General features: G+C 36.7%; 1 long non-coding RNA gene across 1 annotated transcript in view; it reads left to right on the top strand.

Annotated features, from left to right (window-relative positions):
- Positions 1-13,616, top strand: part of LOC110346032 (uncharacterized) — a 115,445-nt gene that overhangs the window by 84,488 nt on the left and 17,341 nt on the right. Inside the window, exon 2 of the long non-coding RNA XR_002389806.2 lies at positions 4,305-4,399. This is a non-coding gene — a long non-coding RNA (uncharacterized LOC110346032). The remainder of the gene's footprint in view (positions 1-4,304; positions 4,400-13,616) is intronic.

The raw sequence follows: 13,616 nt of genomic DNA, 5'->3' as shown, positions 1-13,616 counted from the left end.
CACTCTGTCCTACACAGGATGTGAATTATCCCATTTTCCAGAGTGCTTATGTTGTATACACTGTCTACCTATGAGTCACTTAATTGTCATCTTAATTATTATCAGATTAACTATCATGGTATCAAAGTACTTACGTGCAAGCAACATTTATTTATTTACTAATGGTCCAAAACATTAGTGACATTAGAAATCATATTACAGCTTATTATTATGATTTATGATTTTTTAATTTTGATATTGTTTCTAGCCTCTTCCTGTATGTAAGTTATAAATTAACCTTTGTTGTAGGTATGTTTATATTGACAAATATACTATAGAGTGTTCGGTGGTATCCATGGTTTCAGACATCCACTGAACATGTTGGAATTAATTTCCATGACAGAAAAGGAAGATGGCTCTTCATTCTTACATGATAGAAATTTAGAAATTTAGATTTTTGTCCTCCAGGTATTTTTATAGTACTAACAAAATTTTGCCATATATATGTATGGCAGCCATGGTCTTGCACATGTGTAAGACTGTACAATAAAGTAGGATTTTTTAGAGTGGACTTAGGGTTGCTCTACCATACAGTGTACAAACATTCAACTTTACTAGGATTTGCCAGAGAGTGCTTCAAACCAAAATCATGGTTTAATTTATACTCCTGCACAAGCACAGTTTGTAAAACTGCACTCTTCCAACACTGAGTCAGTCTTTTGGATGAGACAGAAGAAGACTCTCTCTGCACAGGGACTATTCTCCAAACTCTGGAAGAACTTTATATCTCTTCAGTGCAGCAAGACTGCATCCACAATGGTCAGAAAGAATTCTCCTTTAGTTGACAGCTTAAAGTTACCCTGGTGTCCCATGTCTATCCATCTGCTTGCCTTCTTTCTAATCAATGATTGGCAACCTCTTCCTTGTAAACACACATCTGTCTTGGGAGAAGGTCAGTATTAATTTTTGCTTCCCACCAAAAAAAAAAACCAAACAACTTTATTTCACTCACACTGGAGCCATAAATCTCCCATACTTAAGTATCTTCCTTGCCCAGTAATTGAAAGGAAAAATCTAAAATGATTGATAAAGAAAAATGTAGGGATTAATAGACACTTTTTGAATTTGTATTAAATATATTTAAGGTTTAAAAGGTGTTTAGGGTTTGTGGCAACCCACTTTGTGGGTCCCCTCTACTCTCTCAGGAGCTGTCTCTCTCTCAATAAAATTTCCTACTCTTAACTTCTGTTGTTCCTCAGAATTCATTCTGATTTGGGGGAACACAAACTCAGCACATCGGACGTCTGGTAGGTTTGGGAGTTACATCTACTCCCTATATCACAATGGTCTCCATGCCCAGAGGCCGGTGAGGCAGCTGCCTGCTGCCTGACTCTGCATTTGTACCCAGAGCCTTGGGCATTGGAGGGGCAGGGTGACTTTGAGGACAAGCAGAGCGCCCCTCTGGGCTCGTGGTCTGGCAACTTTCCTGGTCCTTCCTGTTCCCGCTCCCTCTGTGTACTCAGCATTGAAGGACAATCGAAGGACATTGGCCACTGGTATCTGTGGTTAGCTTACTAAATACCTTAATGTCTCAGAATAATGTTTAATAAAGAAACAAAGCTCTGTGGTGATCAAGCCACATTTCAAACTGAATCGTACATTAATTAAACATTAAACATTTACTGCCCCAAATACCCCCTACCATGTAGAGCTCTGGTTTCCACTGACATATCTCGCTCTTCCAACAGTTAATTTTTACCTAAGTGTTACCAGTATCTCAAAAAGAGGATAGTATGAAGTTTTAATTCTTTTGTATTCTGCCCATTTACTTGTTTCCTAACGGCCTTTATTTACAACTTCTTTAAAAAATAAATGAGACATGGCATTTTGTTGCTGCTTAATATGCTCTAAAGCAAATGATTTTGTTGAAAAAGTATGCATATAGGAAATTGAACAATTCATAAGTGTACAGTTCAATGAATGTTTTTACCAAGTGCTGTGCTTTCTTATTAGAGCATCAATGAACACATCAATGAACAGAGCACTTATCCTCCACACCACTGGAGGCTACGGTTCTCTGCTTGAGACACTCTCCAACCCTAAACACCTACCTGTGTAGCAGTGTGACATCTATTTCCCTGGGTTATAAATATACACAGTGCATCAAAAAACCCTTTTACCTATAGGATCAGTAAAACCTAGAAATACCTCATTCAAGTTTTTTCGAAAAGTACAAGGTGAGCTGCATTTCCGCATGCACCTCAGGAGCAGCGGGGAGACAGCTGTAAACAAGCACGCAGCAGAAAGATGGCAGAATAGGAAGCATGACCAACCTCTCTCCCCATCTTCACAATAATTACTCAGGTGGAATCTGCTGAAAAACTAGAGTTGGTTTAATGCTTGTAACTTCCAGGGGAAAGCTTGTGTGATAAATTGCTTTTAATTCCAGTCAATTTGAGCTCACACCACAGTAGAAGCTACTTCTCCACCCTTCAGCCTGGAATTCAAACACAACCAATGGAAACCAGAGTGGGCAACAAGGAACCCTACCTCCCATTCTCAATTCTCAGGGACATGTGCTCAGATCCCTGCTGTCTCTGACTACATATGGGGATGTGAAGAAGTGGAGACTGCTGTCGTTGTGCCCTTGTTTACTCTGCTGTAAGTCTCCACTCTCTGGTTGAAGTAACATTTAGGAGATTTATAAGATTGATGGTTTCTCCCCACTTCAGCTTTAAATTTTGCTCCTTTCAGGAGCCAGGTTTGGAAGACTAGGACTAAAGTGTAACTTTGCATATGAGTAGAATTAGAAAGTCACCACCAGTGCCCAGGGAAAAGCCACAGCTCAGTCAGACCTTATGTTTACTCTGAGCCAGAGCTGAGGCCAAGCTGAACAAGTTGGATGGCCAGGGCCACGGCCAATGTCACAGTCATCCAAGGCCACTGTCAGGACCAGTGGAAGGTGATGGTTGGGGGACCCATGGCGATGTAAGCTATTCTGTGACTCTTAGTAGTATATGTGGAAAAGCACCACTTTGTTGGTGTAGGAATTGTACAATTTTAGCATTTAATTTTCCTATGTTGTATTTTGATACAAGTAATATACTATTAAATAGTGGTTTATACATAAAATTGGTATTTTTTTTCTATAGGACGTTATTGTAGTTCTACTGGTTTTGTAAAATAGATTTAAAGGCTGCATTGGCCAGGTGTGGTGGTGCATGCCTGTAATCCCATCACTTGGAAGGCTGAGGCAGGAGAATCACCATGAGTTTGAGGCTGGGCTGGGGTACACAATGAGTTCAAGACCAACCTGAACTACACAGGGAGACCCTGTCTCCAGAAAAACAAACAAACAAAAACTTACATTTCATTCTATGATCTTTTAAAAAAATTATTGATATGTTTGTGATATATAGTGATTATATTCAGCTAAATCATGCAGTATAATAATGCTGTACTTTTTTTTGATCTGGTGCTAGAGATAGACATCACTTATTGTGTCTAGCTTCCAAGCATGTACTTCCATTTGGTGAACTATTACAGATCTAAAGGAAAATTAAAATGAAATACCCTGGGATACATAACAAAGTAAACATTTTGTTGAGGAAACATGGAAATTAGTAAGTGTTGGCAATGATGTGGAGAAATTAGAACCCTGTGCACTGTCGGTTGAAACGTAAAATGATGCAGCTGCTATAGGAAGTAATAGGGCCATTCCTAAAAAAGGAAAACAGAATGCTGCTTCTGGATCTATACCTAAAATAATTAACAGTAGGATCCCAAAGAGGTATTTGTATATCCATGCTCATACCAGCATTGTCACAATAATTAAAGCAAGGACATCTCCTAAGAACCAAATAACAGCTTAATGGATCAGCAGACTGTGCTATGTAGATTCAGTGGCCAGCATTTGGGAGAGGGACCTCAAATTCTATTCACCCCAATCAATATGGCTAGATTTGTGTCAGAGAGGTCATGATTAATATTATACCCTGCATTCTCTCAGCCCAATTCCATTTCTCCACAAGCCATAAAGAAAATTTCACTGCAAATTAAATAAAGTAATTCATTTCCTAGACAAATATCAGACTTTCAACCTTCTAAGTAGGTGATTTTTAATAAAGTAATTGTGAAATTAGAAATACATTTTTCATGACTCCGTAATTATTTTACTTAGAATATGTAAAAATGGATTCTTAAAGAGGAAAAATTTTAAAAGATTATTGAGCTTTACTATATCAAATAAAAGTTTCAATTTTTATTAGCAAAGAATAAAAAGACTAATTAGAATTGGTTTTATGGGTCTATGTGCTCATTTTCAGTAAGAACACATAATGAATTTGGAAGGAACATTGGATCTGGATGAATTCTCAGAAACACATATATGCAGCAGAGTTATGATTGGGCTGAGTGAAAGGTAAGGCCTTCCCTTTCTACTTCCCCTCCTCCGCCACATTACTCCCAGTATTTGATTTGTATGAAGGCTTCTCCTGAACTTCTCCTCTTTCAAATCCCTTGGTCACCTGGACTGGAGTAGTTTGCTAGCTAATCTCCTCCTCCCAGTCCATACCTTCTAATTCTTCTTCACAGTACAAAGATTAACTTTTCCCACATCTGTCCACAGCAGGAGGTCTCTTCTGTCCAAACCTCCCAACGACTTTCCTTATTCTTAGAATACAAGTAGGGATCATTAACACAGTCTTTAAATATTGCTTGATTGTCCCTTACCACACTCTACAACCTCTTCTCACAGGGAACATTCAATGGAGCCCCAGTGAAGCTGCCTCCAATGGTGCTGCCTCACCCTCTCTCTTTATTACTCAGAGGTTTTCTGGGGAATCCAGTTGTTATGGTTTGGGTCTAGATGTCCAGCCGAAGCTTCCTGTGGTCATAGGCTGGATCTAGAGTGTGTGAAGCTGGAACTGATTCATGATGCAGTGCTAGGCTCAAGGACACTAGGATTAAGGGTGTGAGTGCTGCCCTCCCTAAGTAGTCAGAGTAAGATAAAAGAGGCAGGGAGATGACGTTAAACTCCCTCCTACCTTTGCTACCTTCTGCACCGCCAGTTGTTTCTCCTCTGTGATGCTTCTTTGCCATCCCAGCCTCAGAGCCAGCCAATTATGGACTGAAACCTCTATGAACTGTAAGCCAAATAAACCCCTTCCCTTTTAACTTTGGGTGCTAGGTATTTTGTCTCAACAATGAGAGAAAAGTAACTAACACACCAGTCATGCAACATGATGTTTTGCTATATATATAAATTGTGAAATCAAGCTAATTACCAACAATCAAACTAATTAGCATTTGCATCAACATGTATGTTAAGCTTTTTTGTGATAAGAATACTTACAATCTGCTCTTGTCCAATTTCAATTGTATGATACATTTTTATTCCATACAGTCACTTGATACCCTGTTTTAGATAGGAAGAAATTAAGGTACAGAAGGAAGTTTTTACTTATCTACTACATGTCAGTATCTCAGACTAGGCCTAAATTTAGCTCCAAACAAAAGGAAAAAGGGAGCAGACCTCCTGAGGATTGAATGGGGGAACTGGCCAGGAAGGAAGCGTGCAGAGTAATTAACGGACACACCAGTCACTTGAGTACCTGATAGCTTAGATATATTACAGTAATTTGAGTCTTCTGTGAAGCAGATGTCAGCATGGAGTTGACATGCACAAAAGAGTTGATGAAAGAGATACCTGTGAAAAATAAGAGGTGAACGAAGAAGAATATATGAGAAGAACCATCGGATCATGACGAAGGTCAGAAACTTCTGACAGGAGAGAAAGAAGGAAGGAGGACTAGATATGAAGAGCTTCCAACTTTCATATTGTTCTGAGAAAGTCTCCACCTAGCCAAGCTCCTTTGATGACAAAGTATGTGACTAAAACTAACGTTGTCTGAGACTACCTGGCCATGGCTTGAAATTTGACTAAGAGTTTTAGGGTTACTCAGAAAAGAGCTAAACTGTCCATACCTTAGCACATACACTCCCTCCCCTCTGACCTGGATTCCAGTCCAGAAAATGACAGGGAAAGGCTCTCAGGATAGCCCTCTCTCTCTCTCTCTCTCTCTCTCTCTATATATATATATATAGAGAGAGAGAGAGAGAGAGAGAGAGAGCGCTATATCTATATATATCTCTCGATATATATATCTTTCAGGATATATCTCTCAGGGTATGTGTGTGTGTATATATATATATATATATATATATATATATATATATGAGAAAGTTGATCATCCAAGGTTCACTGCTTGGGATGTATGAAATTTAGATATTACTGAGTGACACCAGACATTAGAATTTCCTGTGAACTTATTCAATCTTCATCTTCTTGGAGACCCAACTCCAAAAGGATAAATCATAAACAATTCCCATCAGGCTATGGATATAACTTTAATATTTCACATTTACTTCTCACATTTTGTGCTTTAATAAAAATGTATGCCTATACCCCAAGTACAGTGAAGACTAATTAAACACTTACATGAAGCACTTCAAGACTTTGAAGTACTACAGAGGCAAACACAATATACTCACCACAAATAAACCTGGAAAATTAACTAAGTTCTCCCTTTGTATCTCTCTTAGATAGGAGATGCTGCCAGTTCTGTAGTGTTCATAAGAAAGTCATTAATATGAGCAAACAAATATTACACTTTTTAATATTAAAATTAAAACCATCCTATAACAAAAATGTAAGTTCTTAGATGACAATTTGATGTTATCATCCAATGTTGAAATTGGCTTCTATATGTCAAAGTAACACAATTAGATTCAAAAATGTAATTTTTTTAACCCTTAAAATCAAGCTATGTAAAGTCAAGATGGACACAGTTCTCTTTATTACTAGATTTATTTTGTTATCTACTCATTGTCTTGAAGTCTGGAAGGCCTCCTTTACCACTATCCAAAAAGCAATGTTAGTGTTGAGATGAACAGGGAATTTATAATAGAAATTAAGATGCTGTGGATATTTATAAACTAAAATCAAACATATTATATATTTCATATATGTCATATTTTATAACTCAAATCAAACATTCTACAGCTTTGACACTGAATTTTCAAAATGTATTTGAAAACTACTGTCAGCAGTGACAATGCTAATATGACTCAGTTTCTGTAAGCTTCAGTCTCCTTGTCTATAAAATAAGAACCAAAACATACATCTTTGTTTTATGTTTCAGATGGGAAAACAAGTACTGGACATGGACTTAAAAGAAAGCATTCTGTAACTGTAGAGTTTTCATAGGAGACCGGTTTCATGTTATTGCTACAAAAGGGTGGCTCTACCTTGGAAAGTCTGGGTACAAATTCACAATAAGATACTTATTATGTGACAATAGAAAATTATTTCATACCATAAACTCCAATTTCCTCAAAATGGTATAATGATAATTTTTTTCACATTGTTAAGAAAATTAAACCTGATAGTATGAGTTTTGAAAAGCACCCTAGTTGTGTGCCGCACATACACTAATGCTTTAGTAAATGTCAGCATAAGCTTGAAGGCTATAGACTTTAAAAAATGAAACCTGTAAGCTAAATTATCATAAACCAGAGCAGATAATTGGTGGAAAAGAAATTCCTTTCTTCTAATCTAATCTAAATGCCTTTCTTCTGATCTTCATTCCCACCCACAGAATATTTCTGATAGCACTGTTGACATTCTGACCCCTAAATTCCAGTCTCCTTAACAAGCAATTGCATTGTTCTCTCTGGAGCCAGACTTTGAGGTTGAAGCAATTACACAAAACTTTCAGGAAGGAACAGCTATCTGGTTATGGCATCTCATGCATCTACTGGATTTGGCATTTTTTAAATATAAAAGTTTCTAAATTATTAATTTTCCCTAAAGTAAAACTTGATGGGGAAAGTAATATCTACATGAAGTATTAAGAGATTTTCATACAAAAAAGTCAAGTAATTTGACAGAGCATAATGATTACACTGTCAAAGAATACAAGTTTCCATTTTCTTGGATAAATCTATATTGCATGGCTACTGTTTCACAGGCTGTCATCAAGATAGCCAGATTTATTTCTCCTTTAATTGGATCATGAAGCCAACTTATGGAAAATGTATATGTATTGCCCACATTTTAGGATGCAGAAACCACGGCATTACTGACATACTCACTTGTTCACAGCTAGGAGATTTAATGAAAGGCTCATTGTGCCCTTCAGATGAGACAATATACATAAGCATGATGATCTATTAGTAGTAGGACAATAAAAAGTACCAATTTCCCAAAAAGTTATTTCCTGAATTGAAGTGTAAGTCGTTGCCCACAAAAGAATGTAAGCTTGGTACTTATTTCAAGATTTCTGAGCCATGTTCTCTTTTAAACTCAGAAATTTTACCCATAAATCATATAAAGACAACAATCTAGAACTGAGGATAAAAGAATAAATATTCACATTACTCCTTGGATCAGTAACTGTGTCATTATATGGCAGTTTTATTTGTCTTTATTTGTTCCAACTCTCCAAAGTCCATGACTGTTCAATATTATGTGTTGAAAAGAATTCAGAAGGTATGAGATTGTGCTATGCCCTGAAAATAGTAAGCAGTTTTCCTGTGATGGTTTGTATCTAGATGTTCCCCTGAAGCCTCCTGTGCTCACAGGTGGGACGTTTGGGAGGTGATTTGATCATGGTGGAGTGATGCTCATCAGTGGATTAGTTCACTGATGAGTTTCTAGCTAAATGTAACCTTAGGAGGAGTCAGATGAGTGGGGGTGTTGGACGGCCTACCTCCCTACCACCTCCCTTGATCTCTGTTTCCTGCCACTATGCCATGGACTGTTTTTCCTCTGCCATGTGCCTGCCATGCTGTCCTTCCTTGGAGCCACCAAACTAGGGGCTGAAATCTTTGCACACTGTGAACCAAAATAAATCTTTCCTCCTTTAAATTGCAGGGGTCAGATATCATGTCTCAGCAACCAGAAAGTAACTAAGATACATCCCACATGCCTCATTCCTTAAAATCCTTGGAACTGTGTTGGAGAATTAGAACTTGTGCCTAGGAATTTGCACACACTGTAGAGATGGGTGTCCCAGAAAGCCTGGAGAATTTCCTGCATGGAAAGTGTCTCAGAAATAGGAGAAACAAAACCTCTCACAGAGATGTTCTGTGACCCTAACCATGCTGCTGCTTAGCTGAGGATAACACATTGTAATGGAAAACTAAAAACAGAAATTCCATTGAACCCAACTTTTTCACTTCTAGGTATCTCCCTAAAACAATTGGTCATCATCTTACAGTGATACTTACATACCCATGTGTATAGCAGCACATTTGTAAGAGTTAAATCTTGAAAGCAGTTTATATGCCCATCAATAGATGAATGGATAAAGAAAATGTGCATTTATATACAATGGAGTACTACTCTGCCATAAAGAAAGATAAACTTGATGCATGGATGGATGTACTTCAAGACCATGATGTTAAATGAAATAAATCAGACACATAAGTTTAATTTCACATATACTGAAAGATAATATACTGAAAGATAATATACTGAAAGATAATCTGAATTTGGGAGATCTTTTACAACTGAGAAAAGAACAGAAGATGGAGGGAGGATGAGAGAAGCAAAGAGAAGAGATGAAAAAAGAGAACTGATTTTTAAAATGGAAAGAGAGATTTTCCAAATGAGAAGGGAAGCAAGGGTTGGAGAGAGCAGGGAGAAATGAGAGGGGAAGGGGACGCCCTCAAAAAAAGAATTACAATGTGATATGTACATATATGATGTTCCCTGGGACAAACTGAATCATTATTGCAAACATGTATTAAGAAAAACATTTCAAAAATACTAAACCAATCTAGTTTTCAAAGAAGTATTTTGATGTTGAGTTACATAAATTGACTGCTGTAAGTAGAATAACCATCGTTCCTAGTTTCTCCCAGACATTTTCTAGATAAATATGCTGTCCTAACCTTAATCATAAGTGATACTCTTGTACTCTCAAAAAGGTTTTGATTTAAACTATATACTATTTAACACACTATTATATTTTTATCTTTAAGGTTCTGGGATGAACCAAAGTGTAGTATCTTTAAGACATGCATACAATTTAATCATTTTTTATAAATAATGCTCCAAATTTATTTTATTATTACTTAGATGGCCCATATTTTAAATACTAATAACAGAGAGTGAGTAGTTTTTATGTAATAGGTTCTGAGTTTTATGAAAATAATGATCTGTTTTTCCTCTGCTCAGGAATGACATTCTCTTCTTATTCCTATGTAACATTTTTTTCCTCTTCTGGGGCCATATTACTCAAATTTTACTTAAATTTATACTTAACATGATTTGAAAGCAAAGGTTTAGGACTCAAACAAATGTTTGTTTTTTCTAAGTAACAAAAATCCATGCTTGATTGACACTGGAATTATATATTTGTTCAGAAAGCTGAGAAGTTTAAGCATGGCCTCATTTAAGGTATATTTGAATTCTACTGTTGAATCAGTGTCAGCAAAAAAAAACAAAACAAAAAACACTATTGTATTCTTCAACTCTGCTTCCCATTACTTGTGTTTTATTTTTAGTATGTTCTATATTCATTAAGTCCCAGAAAGTTCATAATCTCATAGAGGTACACCATTGAAAAGGCACTATTTATTTCCTGTAAACTCCAGTAAAAATTCCAAGATTCCCTCTTGTTTGATCAAACTGGGCTGTTGTGGGGTAGGGAACACAGTGTGCTCATTAGCTCAGCCTGGTTCATAGGCTCTGAATCTGGAGAGGAGTTTTACCAACTTCATGTGAACTCCCACCGAGACTGGGAGTGATTTCTTTTCTTTTTTTTTTCCCATTAAGTTTATGGGTACATTTTCGGTATAAAATACAGTTACGTTCATCATTGGGATCTTGTACCTTTACATAAGTATCTTGGTTCTTATTTTTTTCCCCTTCCCTTGCCCTTCCTTCACCCCCTCCACCCTTCCCTATTTACAAAGACCTTGTTTCCATTTTTCTCCTCATCTTATATTTTTTTCCTTTCCCTACCCCTCCCAACTCCCCTGCTCTTTTAGACCTTTTTTTCCTGTTACACAATATCAGTTATACATTTTTTAAATTACAATATTAAGATCTAGGAGACATTACCACAGCCTTTACAGAATTTAAAAGGATATAGAAAGCATATTACAAAAATCTATTTTGAAATAAATTTGACAACTTCTAAGAAGTACCTTGGAAGACAAATTAATGAAACTAACTCTGGAGGAACTATAAAATTTGAATAGCACCTATTAAAGAAAGCATATTCCTAGCTTGAAAACCTACCTATATGAAAACAGCAGGCTCATAAACATTTTAACTGATAAATTATATCAAACAATTAAAGCAGAGAAAAGAAGGAACACTTCTCCCCTCATTTTAGGAACTCAACATTGTACTAATCCTAAAACTGGATAAAGATAATAGAAGAAAAAAGTATGAACATAGATAGAAATTTGTTTAACAAAACAAACTATTGGAAGTCAGATCTGGCAGGATGTAGTAAGTGGTTTTATTATAGGGATGGCAGTGTTGGTTCAGCATTGGAAGATCCACCCCCAAAAGTCATCATTTTAACAGAGGAAAGGCAAAAGCCATAAGATCCTGTCACTAGTTGGAGAAAAAATATTGGACTAAACTCTACAGCTGTTCATGGTAAAAGCTATCAGGAAGCTAGAAGTAGAACAGAACCTTCTCAACAGATTAAAGACATGTACTCCATACTCCCAGCAAGAATGGCTTATATAAATGGAGAAGATACAATGCTTTCTCCTTGAGGTGGGGAACAAGGGCAGATATGCTTACTCTTTATCTGTCCATTAAACTTTGAAACCTAGTCCCCACCAAAATAGTCTGGCAATAAAATGACACAATTAGGATAGGATTGGCAAAGTAGAAGCAAAATCTTTATATGTAGATGAAATGATCATCTACAGAGAAAATACTAAGAAATCTCTAGAAGCCCCTAGAACTTGTACTTGAATTTAGCAGGATTAGAAAACACAAGGTATATATAAAAATTCAGGTCTATGTATACTTGCTATAAATGAAGAATTGGATATTGAAATTTAAAAGTTATGTAGGAGTACAAAGGACCTAGAAAAGTTAAAAACAAAAACGGTGTTGGAAGACGTTTAGTACCTAATTTGGGAGTGATTTCTTAGGAACAATGAATTGGTTTTCAGAGTGATAAGGCAAACTCATTCTGGATATCACAAATCAGTCCACATCCATCACAGACAACCCTGCTGCCAATTGCACTCTGACCCTGGATTAGCTATAGAGGCTATGGCTCAAATGCTTGATGTCATAACAACAACAACAGCAATGCAAGATATCAAAATCTTAATCCAATAAAAGTTTTACCATTAACCCCATTTTGTTACCTCTGATTGAGTCGTTCTGGGTAATTTCCTTCCATGTGGGGAACTGGAGACTTAAGCCCTCTACATTGTGTGGCTCTGTCATTTTTTGTAGTTGAAGATACGCCCAAAAAATTATCAAATAGGAAAAAAATGAGTGGAGAATGCTGCTTTCTAGATAGAACTTGAAGAGGTTATACTCTTTCTTCCCACATTGTATAAAAGCAGGGGAAAGCTGGATAATGTCATTAACCTTTGTGTGAAGTAGAGAAACTAAATGGCCCAGTGAAGGTCTTTGTCACTCACTCCATGCCCCAAATTACTTCCTTCTCTATGGTTAATTTAGTGAACTACTGTGTTCTAGTCCTACTAACCCATTCTTCAAGAGAGGAAATTGATTATTACTAAAAAAGAAAGAAAACAATTGTTAATATTCTGTGTATCACAATCTTAAAATAATGGCTAAAATGGTACTCAGAGTACAAATCAGAGAGAGAGAGAGAGAGAGAGAGAGAGAAAGAGAGAGAGAGAGAGAGAGAGAGATTTTTCTCCCACAAAGAAGAAACAAACAAATAAAAGGGAAAAACTTTCTTTTTAATGAACAAAAGAAGTTAGTAGCATAAATGGAACAAATTAACTTTTAACTTAAAATATTTTTTAAACAACGTAAAAGATAATTTGGAGTTATTTATATTTCTTCCTACTTATCTATCACCTAATTATTTTGTTATCAAATTTTGTTTTAGCTTTGCATAGAAGTAAGCAGGGTGGTTTTTATATTTTCTTTATTAATATCTACCTGTAATACAGTAAAATACAAAGAAGAGGGAGGCGCTGAATCGCTGACTGCCTAACAACTGCTGGACCAGGAACCCCTTGTCAGACCGCCTATGCTGCGCACCTGCCTGGACTCCCAGTCCCCGTGCCACTCTGAGGTCCTTTCTCTGGATCAGCTGAGAGTTTGTCCTCCCTGGCAAAGTTTACCCCAATTCTCACTCCCTCCCCGGCAGACTGTAGTAGCCCTTAGATGCTGTTGCTGATTGTGAACTTATTTTTACTACCCAAGCCATTAAGCATTTACTCACTCATGTTCAGCAATTCTCCTGAAAACATCTCCAGTGATGTGTTAGTTAACAGACTGTCAACTGCTTCATAATAATTAGAATTTATCATTCATCTGTAAAGTTTTTCAACAGGCAAAGATTGCCTACCTGAGCTCCGAAGACATTGTATTTGGAATTCAAAGGGTG

Source organism: Heterocephalus glaber, unplaced genomic scaffold (assembly GCF_053883595.1).
Source record: "Heterocephalus glaber isolate CG9 unplaced genomic scaffold, H.glaber_assembly_v1.0 deba00001498, whole genome shotgun sequence".
Lineage (NCBI taxonomy): Eukaryota > Metazoa > Chordata > Mammalia > Rodentia > Bathyergidae > Heterocephalus > Heterocephalus glaber.
Note: the sequence above shows the minus strand (reverse complement) of the source record. Positions and strands in the feature narration are given on the sequence as shown.